This window comes from Nicotiana tabacum, chromosome 19 (assembly GCF_000715075.1).
Source record: "Nicotiana tabacum cultivar K326 chromosome 19, ASM71507v2, whole genome shotgun sequence".
Lineage (NCBI taxonomy): Eukaryota > Viridiplantae > Streptophyta > Magnoliopsida > Solanales > Solanaceae > Nicotiana > Nicotiana tabacum.
In genome coordinates, this window is record NC_134098.1 from 546,665 (window position 1) to 558,893 (window position 12,229).

A 12,229-nucleotide genomic window follows, 5' to 3' on the forward strand; every position below is an offset into this window, starting at 1 on the left:
ACTGCGATATAACTAGTATTATTTGCGCATCTTCTTTGGTATTCCTTCTTCTCTGGTTCATATAATAAAGTTGATGTAATTCAATTTTTGAGAAGTGTGTCTTGGATAATTTCTGATGATATTTCTTGAACTTGTGTGCTATGGATTTATATATTAAGAAGATGATCTATTGAGTATTTGAAGTCGATTTGTGATTTGTGATGTCCAACTATGGTAGTTTGTGATTTGTAGAGATAATTTTCTTTTGTGTTAGCTATGTTGTGATTTGTGATCTTTGGATGCTGTGAAATTGGCGGGAAACTGATTGGATTGATTCCTCTGTATTTCCTAATGTTATATATTTACTTTCGATTGTTATAAGCTATTCATTGCAGATTATACTTAAAAGAAAATTTCGTTAATTTAAGCGTAAGGTAATTCTATTTGAATTATGAATTTAGGTGGATGTGAACTATTCAGTCATAAGGTAATTTTAGTTGTTAGATTCTCGTTACTAAAATCAGTTCATTTTCCTTATAGTTCTATCCTTACTGGTACTATGGATGTGGATTTCGCAGTTTAATCCTTTGTTTGAATGAATAACTCATTCAAATTTATTATGCTTAAATCAATTTAATGGAGTTACTTGCATTTGTTATTTACGTTTAGTTATCTATGATGGAATCAACCTCAATTATCTTTTATCTTTTCTGCTTCTTCCTCGTTTCTTAAGTCACTAAGAAATTCTCCTCTTTTTACTAATGTATTTTTAGCTCTTATAATAATTGCAGAAAATAAAAGAATATCTTGAATGTCATGGACATTTCTAGAAATAAAAGATGGATGTATTCTGACAGAGTTAGTAAAGAATACTTAGACGGAGTCAAGGACTTTTTAAACCACGCATTTTCTGAAAAACAAGATGGATTTTTTTTTATGTCCTTGTATGGAATGTGTGCTTATCCATCAAGTAAATCGAGCCACAACATATGCTCAACTTGAGTTTAATGGTATTATGCCTTCATATGATGCTTGGTTTTGTCATGGGGAGTCTCTAAAGGCATCAAATAATACTCAAGTAAATAATCGCAACCAATCAACTTTAAGGGGCGATGATATGAGAGGAATGATACATGATGTCTTTGGAGGCTTTACACATTTCATGGAGACTGGCGTTAGTGAAAGGGGTCAGATGGAACCAAACCTACAAGAAAATACTACTCATCCATCTGGAAATCAATCTCATCTAGAGGTGAATAAGTTTGAATGGCTCATGAAGGAATCAAACGAAGAACTATATCCTGGATGCAAGATGTTTAGCAAACTATTCTTTTTGCTGCATATCTATCGTACAAAATGCATGTTCAAATGGTCAAGCGAGTATTTTAATGCTTTACTTGGACTATTGAAGGATGCGTTGCCTGAAGGTGAAACATTGCCTCCTTCTTTCTATGAGACCAAAAAGATAGTTGAAAGCTTGGGCTTAAAGTATGAAAAGATCCATGTTTGTCCCAATAATTGCATGCTTTTTAGGAAAGAGCTTTCTAATAAGAATGTCAATAAATGCAAAATTTGTGGGGCTTCTAGATGGAAAAATAATGTTAGAAAAAATTTAGCCAAGGTCCTAAGGTATTTTCCTTTAAAGCCAAGGTTGTAGAGATTGTTTATGTATTCAGAAACTTCTAAAGCAATGCGATGACATCATGAAGAGCGCAACAAAGATGGAGTTCTAAGATATCCTGAAGATTATGAAGCTTGGAAGAGTTTTGATAGTAAATTTCCCAAATTTGCTGGAGATCCTCGCAATATCTGCCTAGGATTAGCTTCTGATGGGTTTAATCCATTTGGTACAATGCGAACTATTCATAGTACATGGCCAGTTATTTTAATACCATATAATCTTCCACCATGGATGTGCATGAAGCAAGAGTTTTTCATTCTGTCCTTACTTATTCCTGGACCGAAAGCGCCTGGCAATAATATTGATGTCTTTTTGCAACTTTTAATAGAAGATTTAAATGAATTATGGAATATCGGGGTAGAAACATATGATTCCTCTACTAAGAAGATATTTCAAATGCGAGCAGCTCTTATGTGGACTATAAATGATTTTTCAGCATATGGTACTCTCTCTGGATGGTGCACTTATGGTTGGTTTGCATGCCCTTCTTGCAACATAAACACTCAATCTAGAAGGCTCAAACATGGCAAAAAGTTTTGTTACATAGGGCATCAACGCTTCTTGAAGTCGGGACATATATATCGGAATGATGCAAAATCGTTTGATGGGACTAAAGAAATAAGACCTGCACCTTGTCCAGTATCTGGGTCACTAGTGCTGAATCAAATTAAAAATATAAAATTTACTCTCGGCCAGTCGAGTGAAGGGGGTAATGAAAAATACATGAAAAACGAGGAGCATTTTTTTTATCTTCCTTATTAGGAGTCTAACTTGGTGCGCCATGATCTTGATATGATGCACATAGAAAAGAATGTGTGTGATAACTTAATTTATACACTATTGGATCTTAGTAAGAAATCTAAAGACAATTTAGAAGCTCGTCTGGACTTGAAGGAGATGAAAATAAGACCAAGCTTATGGCCTCAATATCTGGCTAGTGTGAGAGCATATCTTCTTGCTACTTTCTTCATAATGTCTCCGAAGGAAAAGGAGTTATTTTATGAAGTACTACAAAATGCCAAGTTTTCACATGGCTATGCATCTAATATCTCACGTTGCATCCGCAAACGAAAGATATCTGGGCTAAAAACTCATGATTGCCATGTTATAATGCAAGAACTTCTTCCTCTTGCCTTACGGAGATCAATAGATAAAAGAGTCAGTTCAGTTATAATTGAACTATGCACGTTCTTTCGTGTTTTGTGTAGAAAAGAGCTAAAACTAGACGAGAGTTAAAGTTACTTGAAGAAAAAATTCGAGAAACCTTGTCTACGATGGAGAAACTCTTTCTCCCAGGGTTCTTTACTGTTATGGTTCACTTGGTTATTCACTTGGTAACTGAGGCTAAACATGCGGGGCCAGTACATTATCGATGGATGTACCCAATTGAAAGGTATGAAGAATACTGGTGAATTTTTATTAGATATATTTAGTTGTTAGATATTATAATATCAAACTAATAATATTACTTTATTTCATATAGGTACTTGGGTACGTTAAAATCATATGTTCGTAATCGTGCATGCCCAGAAGGTTCAATAGCAGAAGCATATATAGCAAATGAATGCTTGGCATTTTGCTCACGATATTTGGAGGGCGGAGATTCAAGGTATTATTGCTCAAGAAAATGCGATGACAACATTGAGCATGAAACTAGTAAAGAAGAATGTCTTTTTCCTACTGTTGGAGAGTCCTATGGTAGAGTAGATGTATTTGTGTCACGACCCAAAATTCTCACCTTCCGATCGTGATGGCGCTTAACATTTTACTTGCTAGGTAAGCCAACGTTAGAATAATATTAACTAATTTTTAAACAATCTTTAAATTATTAATAATCAAGGAAACAAAAGCGGAAGCAAAGTTTAAAATATAGTGAAATAATTCATAAAATTAACGGTGTCTAAATACCTTCCCAGAATTGGTGTCACAACTACACGAGCTTCTAGAATAAATACAAATAAAGGTCTGAATAAATAAAGCTGTCTGAAAATAAACACACAACTAAAGTAAAATAGACGGGGACTTCAGAACTGCGGATGCTATGCAGTTATACCTCAAGTCTCCTCTGGTAGCTGAAATCTGAGCAAGTCTATGGTACGCCGCTGGGACCAACTCCAAAATCTGCACAAGAAGTGCAGAGTGTAGTGTCAGTACAACCGACCCCATGTACTGGTAAGTGCTGAGTCTAACCTCGACGAAGTAGTGACGAGGCTAAGGCGGTTCACTTACATTAACCTGTACGCAATATTGATAACAACAACAAATAATAGAAATAAATTAGGTAACTCATTTATAATAATTGAAGCCAGCTCAGCAGTCATAATTCATTATTATTTCAACCGATTCTGTTGCAGCGTGCAACCCGCTCTCACAATATATTCACATTCAATTCTGTTGCAGCGTGCAACCCGCTCTCTCAATATATTCCCTTTAATCAAGTCTGTCATGTATTTATTTCAATCAAGTATATATATAGACCTTTAAATAAGTCTGTTGCGACGTGCAACCCGATCCTCCAATATTAACTTTTTAATAAGTCTGTTGCGGCGTGAAACCTAATCCTCCAATATTAACTTTTTAAAGTCTGTTGCGGCGTGCAACCCGATCTTCCAATATTGACTTTTTAATAAGTCTGTTGCGGCGTGCAACCTGATCCTCCAATATTGACTTTTTAATAAGTCTGTTGCGGCGTGCAACCCGATCCTCCAATATATATCCTTTTCAATCAATTTTGTTGCGGCGTGCAACCCGCTCCTCCAACATATTCATTTACCAATTCTTATAGAAAAAATTTTCCTGATAAATGCAACAATTAATATAAAACTATAAGACAACAAGCATACAATAATTATGATTTAATTATCAAACAAATAATGACAAATAGCAAATTTCTATGGAAATCAGGGAGAAAATAGGCAGTTTAATATTTAATATGCGAAATGTCAAATAACAATTAAGACACATAATTCAAATAGCATGTAACAATTAATGAGAGAATTCAAGGATTAATGTTTGACAAAGAATATGAGAGAAACAATTATTATAATAATTAATTCATGATTTAAAATAATTTATGATTTTTCAAGTAAATAGGCAAACAGTCAATTTGACGACGTATAGACACTCATCACCTCGCCTATACGTCGTTCACATGCATTTCACATAATAAATAATTTAAGGGTTATATTCCCTCAAGTCAAGGTTAACCCCGGCACTTACCTCGCTTTGTAAATTCCAATCAATTACTCAACCACAACCTTTCCTTTTAAATTTTCCTCCAAAAGCTTCAAATCTATTCATAAACAATTCAATATATTCAATACTAATCATAGGAATTAATTTCATATGAATTTATACATTTTTCGGATAAAATCTGAAATTTATTAAAATATTTGACAGTGGGACCCACATCTCAAATATCGGAAAAACTCACGAAATCCGAACACCCGTTCCGATACAAGTTCAACCATATAAAATTTGCTCAATTCCGATATCAAATGGACCTTCAAATCTTAATTTTTCGTTTTTGGAAAGTTATACAAAAATTCCAATTTCTTCCATCTAAATCCGAAATAAATGATGAATATAAGCTTAAATTTATGAAATACAATCACTATATGATAAAGAACACTTACCCAGTTCGAAATCATGAAAAACTCCTTTGAAATCGCCCCTAAGCCGAGTTATAATTGAGGGTTTGTGAAAAATGGAAAAAATCCCGTTTTGGTTCTGTTTTAAGTCACACGGGTCAGGCCTTCTTCGCGTTCGCGAAGGGCCTGTCGCATTTGCGATGAGTAGCAGCCTATGGCTTTCGCGTTCGCGAGTCCTCCTTCGCGTTCGCGAAGGCTTTCCCCCCTAGCCTTCGCGTTCGCGAGGCATTGCTGGCGTTCGCGAGGCATTGCTGGCGTTCGCGAGACATTGCTCGCGTTCGCGATGAAGGAATGATCAACCTTCACCCAGATGTGCCTAACACTACGCGTTCGCGAGGAGCTGGTCGCGTTCGTGAAGGGTAATGCCCCAATCGCTTCGCGTTCGCGACCAAGCCTTCGCGTTCGCGAAGAAGAAAACTTCAGCTGCCCAGTTTACTCTTCGCGTTCCCGAGAGTACCTTCACGAACGCGAAGAAGGACATGCCAGAACACCTGTTGCAGCAAAATACCAGATTTTCAAAGTCCAAAACATCCCGTAGCCTATCTGAAACTCACCCCGAGCCCTCGAGGCTCCAAACCAAACATGCTCACAAGTCCTAAAACATCATACGAACTTGCTCGTGCGATCAAATCGCCAAAATAACACCTAGAACTACGAATCGGACACCAAATCAAAGGATTTTTTCAAGAAAACTTTAAAACTTATATTTTTACAACCGGACGTCCGAATCACGTCAAATCAACTCTGATTCTTACCAAATTCGGTAGACAAGTCATAAATATAGTGGACCTATACCGGGCTCCGGAACCAAAATACGGACCCGAGGTCAATAAATCCAACATCAGTAATTTCTTAGAAATCATTAAGCTTTCAAGCTTTTAATTTTTCATCAAAATTCCATATCTCGGGCTAGGGACCTCGGAATTCGATTCCGAGCATACGCCCAAGTCCCAAATCACGCTACGGACCTATCGGAATTGTCAAAACTCTGATCCGGGTCATTTGCTCAAAATATTGATCAAAGTCAACTTAGTTGAGTTTTATAGCTTTATTTCACATTTTAATCCATTTTTCACATAAAAACTTTCCGAAAAATTGTACGGACTGCGCACGCAAGTCGAGGAATGATAAATGGTGCTTTTCGAGGTCTTAAAACACATAATTACTTATTAAATTTAAAGATGACATTTTGGGTCATCACATTCTCCACCTCTAAAACAGCCGTTCGTCCTCGAACGGAGTTAGAGAAAAAAAGAAGTACCTGAGCTGGTGAATAAGTGTGGATATTTACTCTGCATGTCTGACTCGGACTCCCGGGTAGATGCCTCTATTGCACCCGAACTGAAGGATAACTCTTTGACCTCAACTGTCGGACCTGCCGGGCTAGAATAGCCATCGGCTCCTCTTCGTAAGTCAAATCTTTGTCCAATTGGACTGAGCTGAAATCTAACACATGAGACGGATCACCATGATATTTCCGGAGCATAGACACATGGAACACCAGATGAACCACTGATAAACTAAGTGGTAATGCAAGCCTATAGGCTACTTCACCCACCCTTTCTAGAATTTCAAAGGGCCCGATATACCTAGGACTCAACTTGCCCTTCTTTTCGAACCTCATTACACCTTTCATAGGTGAAACCCGGAGCAATATTCGTTCTCCAACCATGAATGCGATATCACGAACTTTACGATCGGCATAACTCTTTTGCCTAGACTGAGCTGTGCGAAGTCGATCCTGAATAATCTTGATCTTATCCAAGGCATCACATACCAAATCGGTACCCAACAACCGAGCCTCTCCCGGTTCAAACCAACCAACTGGCGATCGACATCGCCTTCCATATAATGCCTCATATGGAGCCATCTGAATTCTTGACTGGTAGCTATTATTATAAGCAAATTCCGCAAGTGGTAAGAAATGATCCTAAGAAACTCCAAAGTCTATAACACAAGCGCGAAGCATATCTTCCAATATCTGAATAGTGCGCTCTGACTGTCCGTCTGTCTGTGGATGAAATAATGTACTCAACTCCACCCGCATGCCTAACTCACACTGTACAGCCCTCCAGAAATGTGAGGTAAACTGCGTACCTCGATCTGAAATAATAGACACGGGCACACCGTGAAGGCGGACAATCTCACCAATGTAAATTTTAGCTAACCTCCCTGAGGAATAGGTAACTGCCACTGGAATGAAATGGGTTGACTTGGTCAACCTGTCCACAATGACCCAAACTACGTCAAATTTTCTCTGAGTCCGTGGGAGCCCAACAACAAAATCCATAGTGATACGCTCCTACTTCCACTCCGGAATTTCTAACTTCTGAAGCAAACCACCAGGTCTCTGATGCTCGTACTTAACTTGCTGACAATTCAGACACCGAGCTACATGTGCAACTATATCCTTTTTCATTCTACTCCACCAATAATGTTTGCCGCAAATCTTGATACATTTTGGCGGTACCTGGATGAATAGAATACCTGGAACTGTGTGCTTCTTCAAGAATTAATTCACGAAGTCCATCCACATTAGGAACACAAATACGACCCTGCATTCACAGAACCCCATCTTCCCCCACAACAACCTATTTGGCATCACCGTGCCACACCGTGTCCTTAAGGACAAGTAAGTGAGGATCATCATACTGCCTCAAATTAAGATCTTTTTGTTTGAACAGATACTGGAGGCAACGATGATTAGTAAATACCTCACACGAGACACCGTAGAGATAATGCCTCCAAATCTTCAGCGCATGAACAATGGCTGCCAATTCTAAGTCATGAACAAGATAATTCTTCTCGTGAACTTTCAACTGCCACGACGCATATGCAATTACCTTGACATCTTGCATTAATACTGCACCAAGCCCAATGTGAGATGCGTCACAATATACCGTATACGATCCTGAACCTGTGGGTAATACCAACACTGGCGTCGTAGTCAAAGCGTTCTTGAGCTCTTGAAAGCTCAACTCACACTCGTCTGACCATCTGAATAGAACACCCTTCTAGGTTAGTCTGGTCAATGTGCTTGCTATAGATGAAAACTCTTCCACGAACCGACGATAATAACCTGCCAAACCTAAGAAGCTCCGGATCTCTGTAACCGAAGTAGGTTTAGGCCAATTCTGAACAACCTCAATCTTCTAATGATCCACTATTATGCCTTCTGCCGATACAACATGTCCTAAAAAGGCAACTGAGTCTAACCAAAACTCACATTTTGAAAATTTGGCATATAACTGATTATTTTTCAAGGTGTGAAGCACACTTCGAAGATACTGCTCATGCTCCTCTCGACTGCTGGAGTAAATCAAGATATCATCAATGAATACAACCACAAAAGAATCCAAATAAGGCTTGAACACCCGATTCATCAAATCCATAAATGTTGTTGGAGCATTTGTCAACCCAAATGACATCACTAAGAACTCGTAATGCCCAAACCGAGTCCGAAAAGCTGTCTTAGGGACATCAGATGCCCTAATCTTCAACTGATGGTAACCAGATCTCAAATCAATCTTCAAAAATACCTTGGCACCCTGAAGCTGATCAAATAAGTCATCAATTCTTGGCAGCGGATATTTGTTTTTGATAGTGGCCTTGTTCAACTGCCGATAGTCTATACACATCCGCATAGAGCCATCTTTCTTCTTTACAAATAATACTGGTGCACCCCAGGGCGAGACACTAGGTCTAATGAATCCCTGATCAAGCAAGTCTTGTAACTACTCTTTCAATTCTTTCAACTCTGGCGGGGCCATACGATATGGTGGAATAGAAATGGGCTGAGTGCCCGGAGCCAAATCAATACAGAAATCAATATCTCTGTCGGGTGACATCCCTGGCAGATCTGCAGGAACTACTTCTGAAAATTCACGAACAACTAGTACTGAGTCCATAGAAGGGACATCCGCACTGGGATCGCGAATATAAGCCAAATAGGCTAGACACCCTCATATAAGAAATAACCCTGCTGGCAGAATGGCTAGGATTTCCTTTCCACTCTAACTGAGGTAACCCCGGTATAGCTAGGGTCACTATCTTGGCATGACAGTCCAATATAGCATGATAAGGAGACAGCCAATCCATACCCAAGATGACATCAAAATCTACCATATCAAGAAGTAGAAGATCCACACTAGTCTCAAGATTACCAATAGTAACCACACACGAACGATAGATATGATCTACTACAACAGAGTCTCCCACCGGTGTAGATACACACACATAAGAACTCAGAGAATCACAAGGCACAACCAAATATGAAGCAAAATAGGAGGACACATAGGAATAAGTAGATCCTGGATCAAATAGAACTCAAGCATCTCTATGAAAAACTGGAAAAATACCTGTGATCACAACATCAGATGACTCGTCCTCAGGCCTAGCTGGAAAAGCATAAAATCGGGGTTGGGCCCCACCACTCTGAACTGCATCTCTGGAACGGCCTCTAACTGGCTGGCCTCCATCTCTAATAGTATGACCTCCACCTCTAATGGCCTGACCTCCACCCCTAGCTGCCTAACCCCTACCTCTAGTTGGCTGAGTAAGCGGTGAAGCAACCAATGCCGGTATGATGGCACAAAAATCCTGCCGATATCAATACCTCCTGATGTGACCAATGTTCCCACACTCATAACCCCCATCCTAATGCCGTGGCTGCTGAAGCTGACCCAAATGGGCCGGATAACCATTGTAGTAACTCTGGAGTGGTGGTGCACCGATAGGAGCTGAATGTGCACTGAATACTGGCTGCCCAGAGTAAGGCATAATAGGACTGTGACTCCCTGAAGCACCGGGAGATGCATGAAGTGCTGAATGAAATGATCTGGGAGGATGACCCCTACCAAAATTACCCCTACCTCCATACGAGGCACCACTGAAACCACCGAACTGATGAGGCCTCTTATCAGACCTCTGCCCTCTCTCCTGTGCAAGAACCATCTCGATCCTCTTGGTGATATTAACAGCCGCCTGAAAAGAAATCTCACTTCCGGTTTTCTTGGCCATCTGAAGTCTGATAGGGTGAATGAGTCTCTCAATAAACCTCCTCACTCTCTCTCCCTCCATAGGTAGTAAAAGGAGAGCATGACAGGCCAAATCCATAAAACAAGACTCATACTGAGTAACAGTCATACTGCCCTGCTGTAGATGTTCAAATTGCTTGCGGAATTCCTCTCTCAGTGTGATAGGGAGGAACTTCTCCAGAAATAGCTGAGAGAACTGCTCCCAGGTAAGTGCAGGTGATCCGACTGATCGGGTCAATGTGTAATCTCTCCACCACCTCTTGGCGGAACTCGTCATCTGGAATACAACAAAATCAACTCCATTGGTCTCAACTATACCCATGTTCTGTAGCACCTCATGGCAGCGTTCAAGATAATCCTGTTGGTCCTCAGAAGGTGTACCACTGAAGTGAAATGGAAAGATCTTGGTGAACTTATCCAGTCTCAATAAGGCCTCAAAAGACATGGCGAGCCTATCACCGGTCTGTACCGCAACAACCGGCTGAACTATCCCAACTGGCGGGGATGCGGGAGCCTGATTCTGGGGAGCCATCTGCTCCGGAGCGGGGGTAGTGGGAGTTTGTGCTCCTCCCCCAGCCTGTGAAATGGCTGGTGCCACTGGAAATGTACCATTCTGGGCCACGCCCTCCATAAGACTCACCAATCGGACTAGAGAGTCCTGAAGCACTGGAGTGGCTATGAATCCCTCCAAGACTTGAACTGGTCCAACTGGTACATTCTGAACTGGGACCTCCTCCTGAAGGTCTACCTGAGGTTCTACAACAGGTGCAGTTGCTCGAGCTCTGGACTGAGCTCTACCTCGGCCTCTAGCACGACCTCGGCCTCGACCTCTACCCCTGGCCATAGTTGCCACCGGGGGTTCTGGTCCCTGTCCATCGGTAGAGGTATTACGTGTTCTCACCATCTGCGAAAGAAAAAGAGTAGAATGGTTCAATCATCGATGATAGAATAAAATCGCACGATAGAATAAGAAAGAAGTGATATTGTTCCTAAACTTTATAGCCTCTAAGAGATAAGTACAGTCGTCTCTGTACCGATCCTTCAGACTCTAGTAAGCTTGCTCGTGACTCGTGAGACTTATGTAACCTAGTGCTCTGATACCAATTGTCACGAACCGAAATTTCCACCTTCGGACCGTGATGGCGCCTAACATTTCACTTGCTAGGCAAGCCAACGTTAGAATAATATTAACCAATTTTTAAACAATCTTTAAATTATTAATAATCAAGGAAACAAAAGCGGAAGCAAAGTTTGAAATATAGTGAAATAATTCATAAAATTAACGGTGTCTAAATACCTTCCCAGAATTGGTGTCACAAGTACACGAGCTTCTAGAATAAATACAAATAAAGGTCTGAATAAATAAAGCTGCCTGGAAATAAACACACAGCTAAAGTAAAATAGACGGGGACTTCAGAACTGCGGACGCCATGTAGTTATACCTCAAGTCTCCTCTGGTAGCTGAAATCTGAGCAAGTCTATGGTACGCCGCTGGGACCAACTCCAAAATCTGCACAAGAAGTGCAGAGTGTAGTATCAGTACAACCGACCCCATGTACTGGTAAGTGCTGAGCCTAACCTCGACGAAGCAGTGACGAGGCTAAGGCGGTTCACTTATATTAACATGTACGCAATATTGATAACAACAACAAATAATAGAAATAAATCAGGTAACTCATTTATAATAATTGAAGCCAGCTCAGCAGTCATAATTCATTATTATTTCAACCGATTCTGTTGCAGCGTGCAACCCGCTCTCACAATATATTCACATTCAATTCTGTTACAGCGTGTAACCCGTTATCCCAATATATTCCTTTTAATCAAGTCTGTTATGTATTTATTTCAATCAAGTATGTATATAGATTTTTAAATAAGTCTGT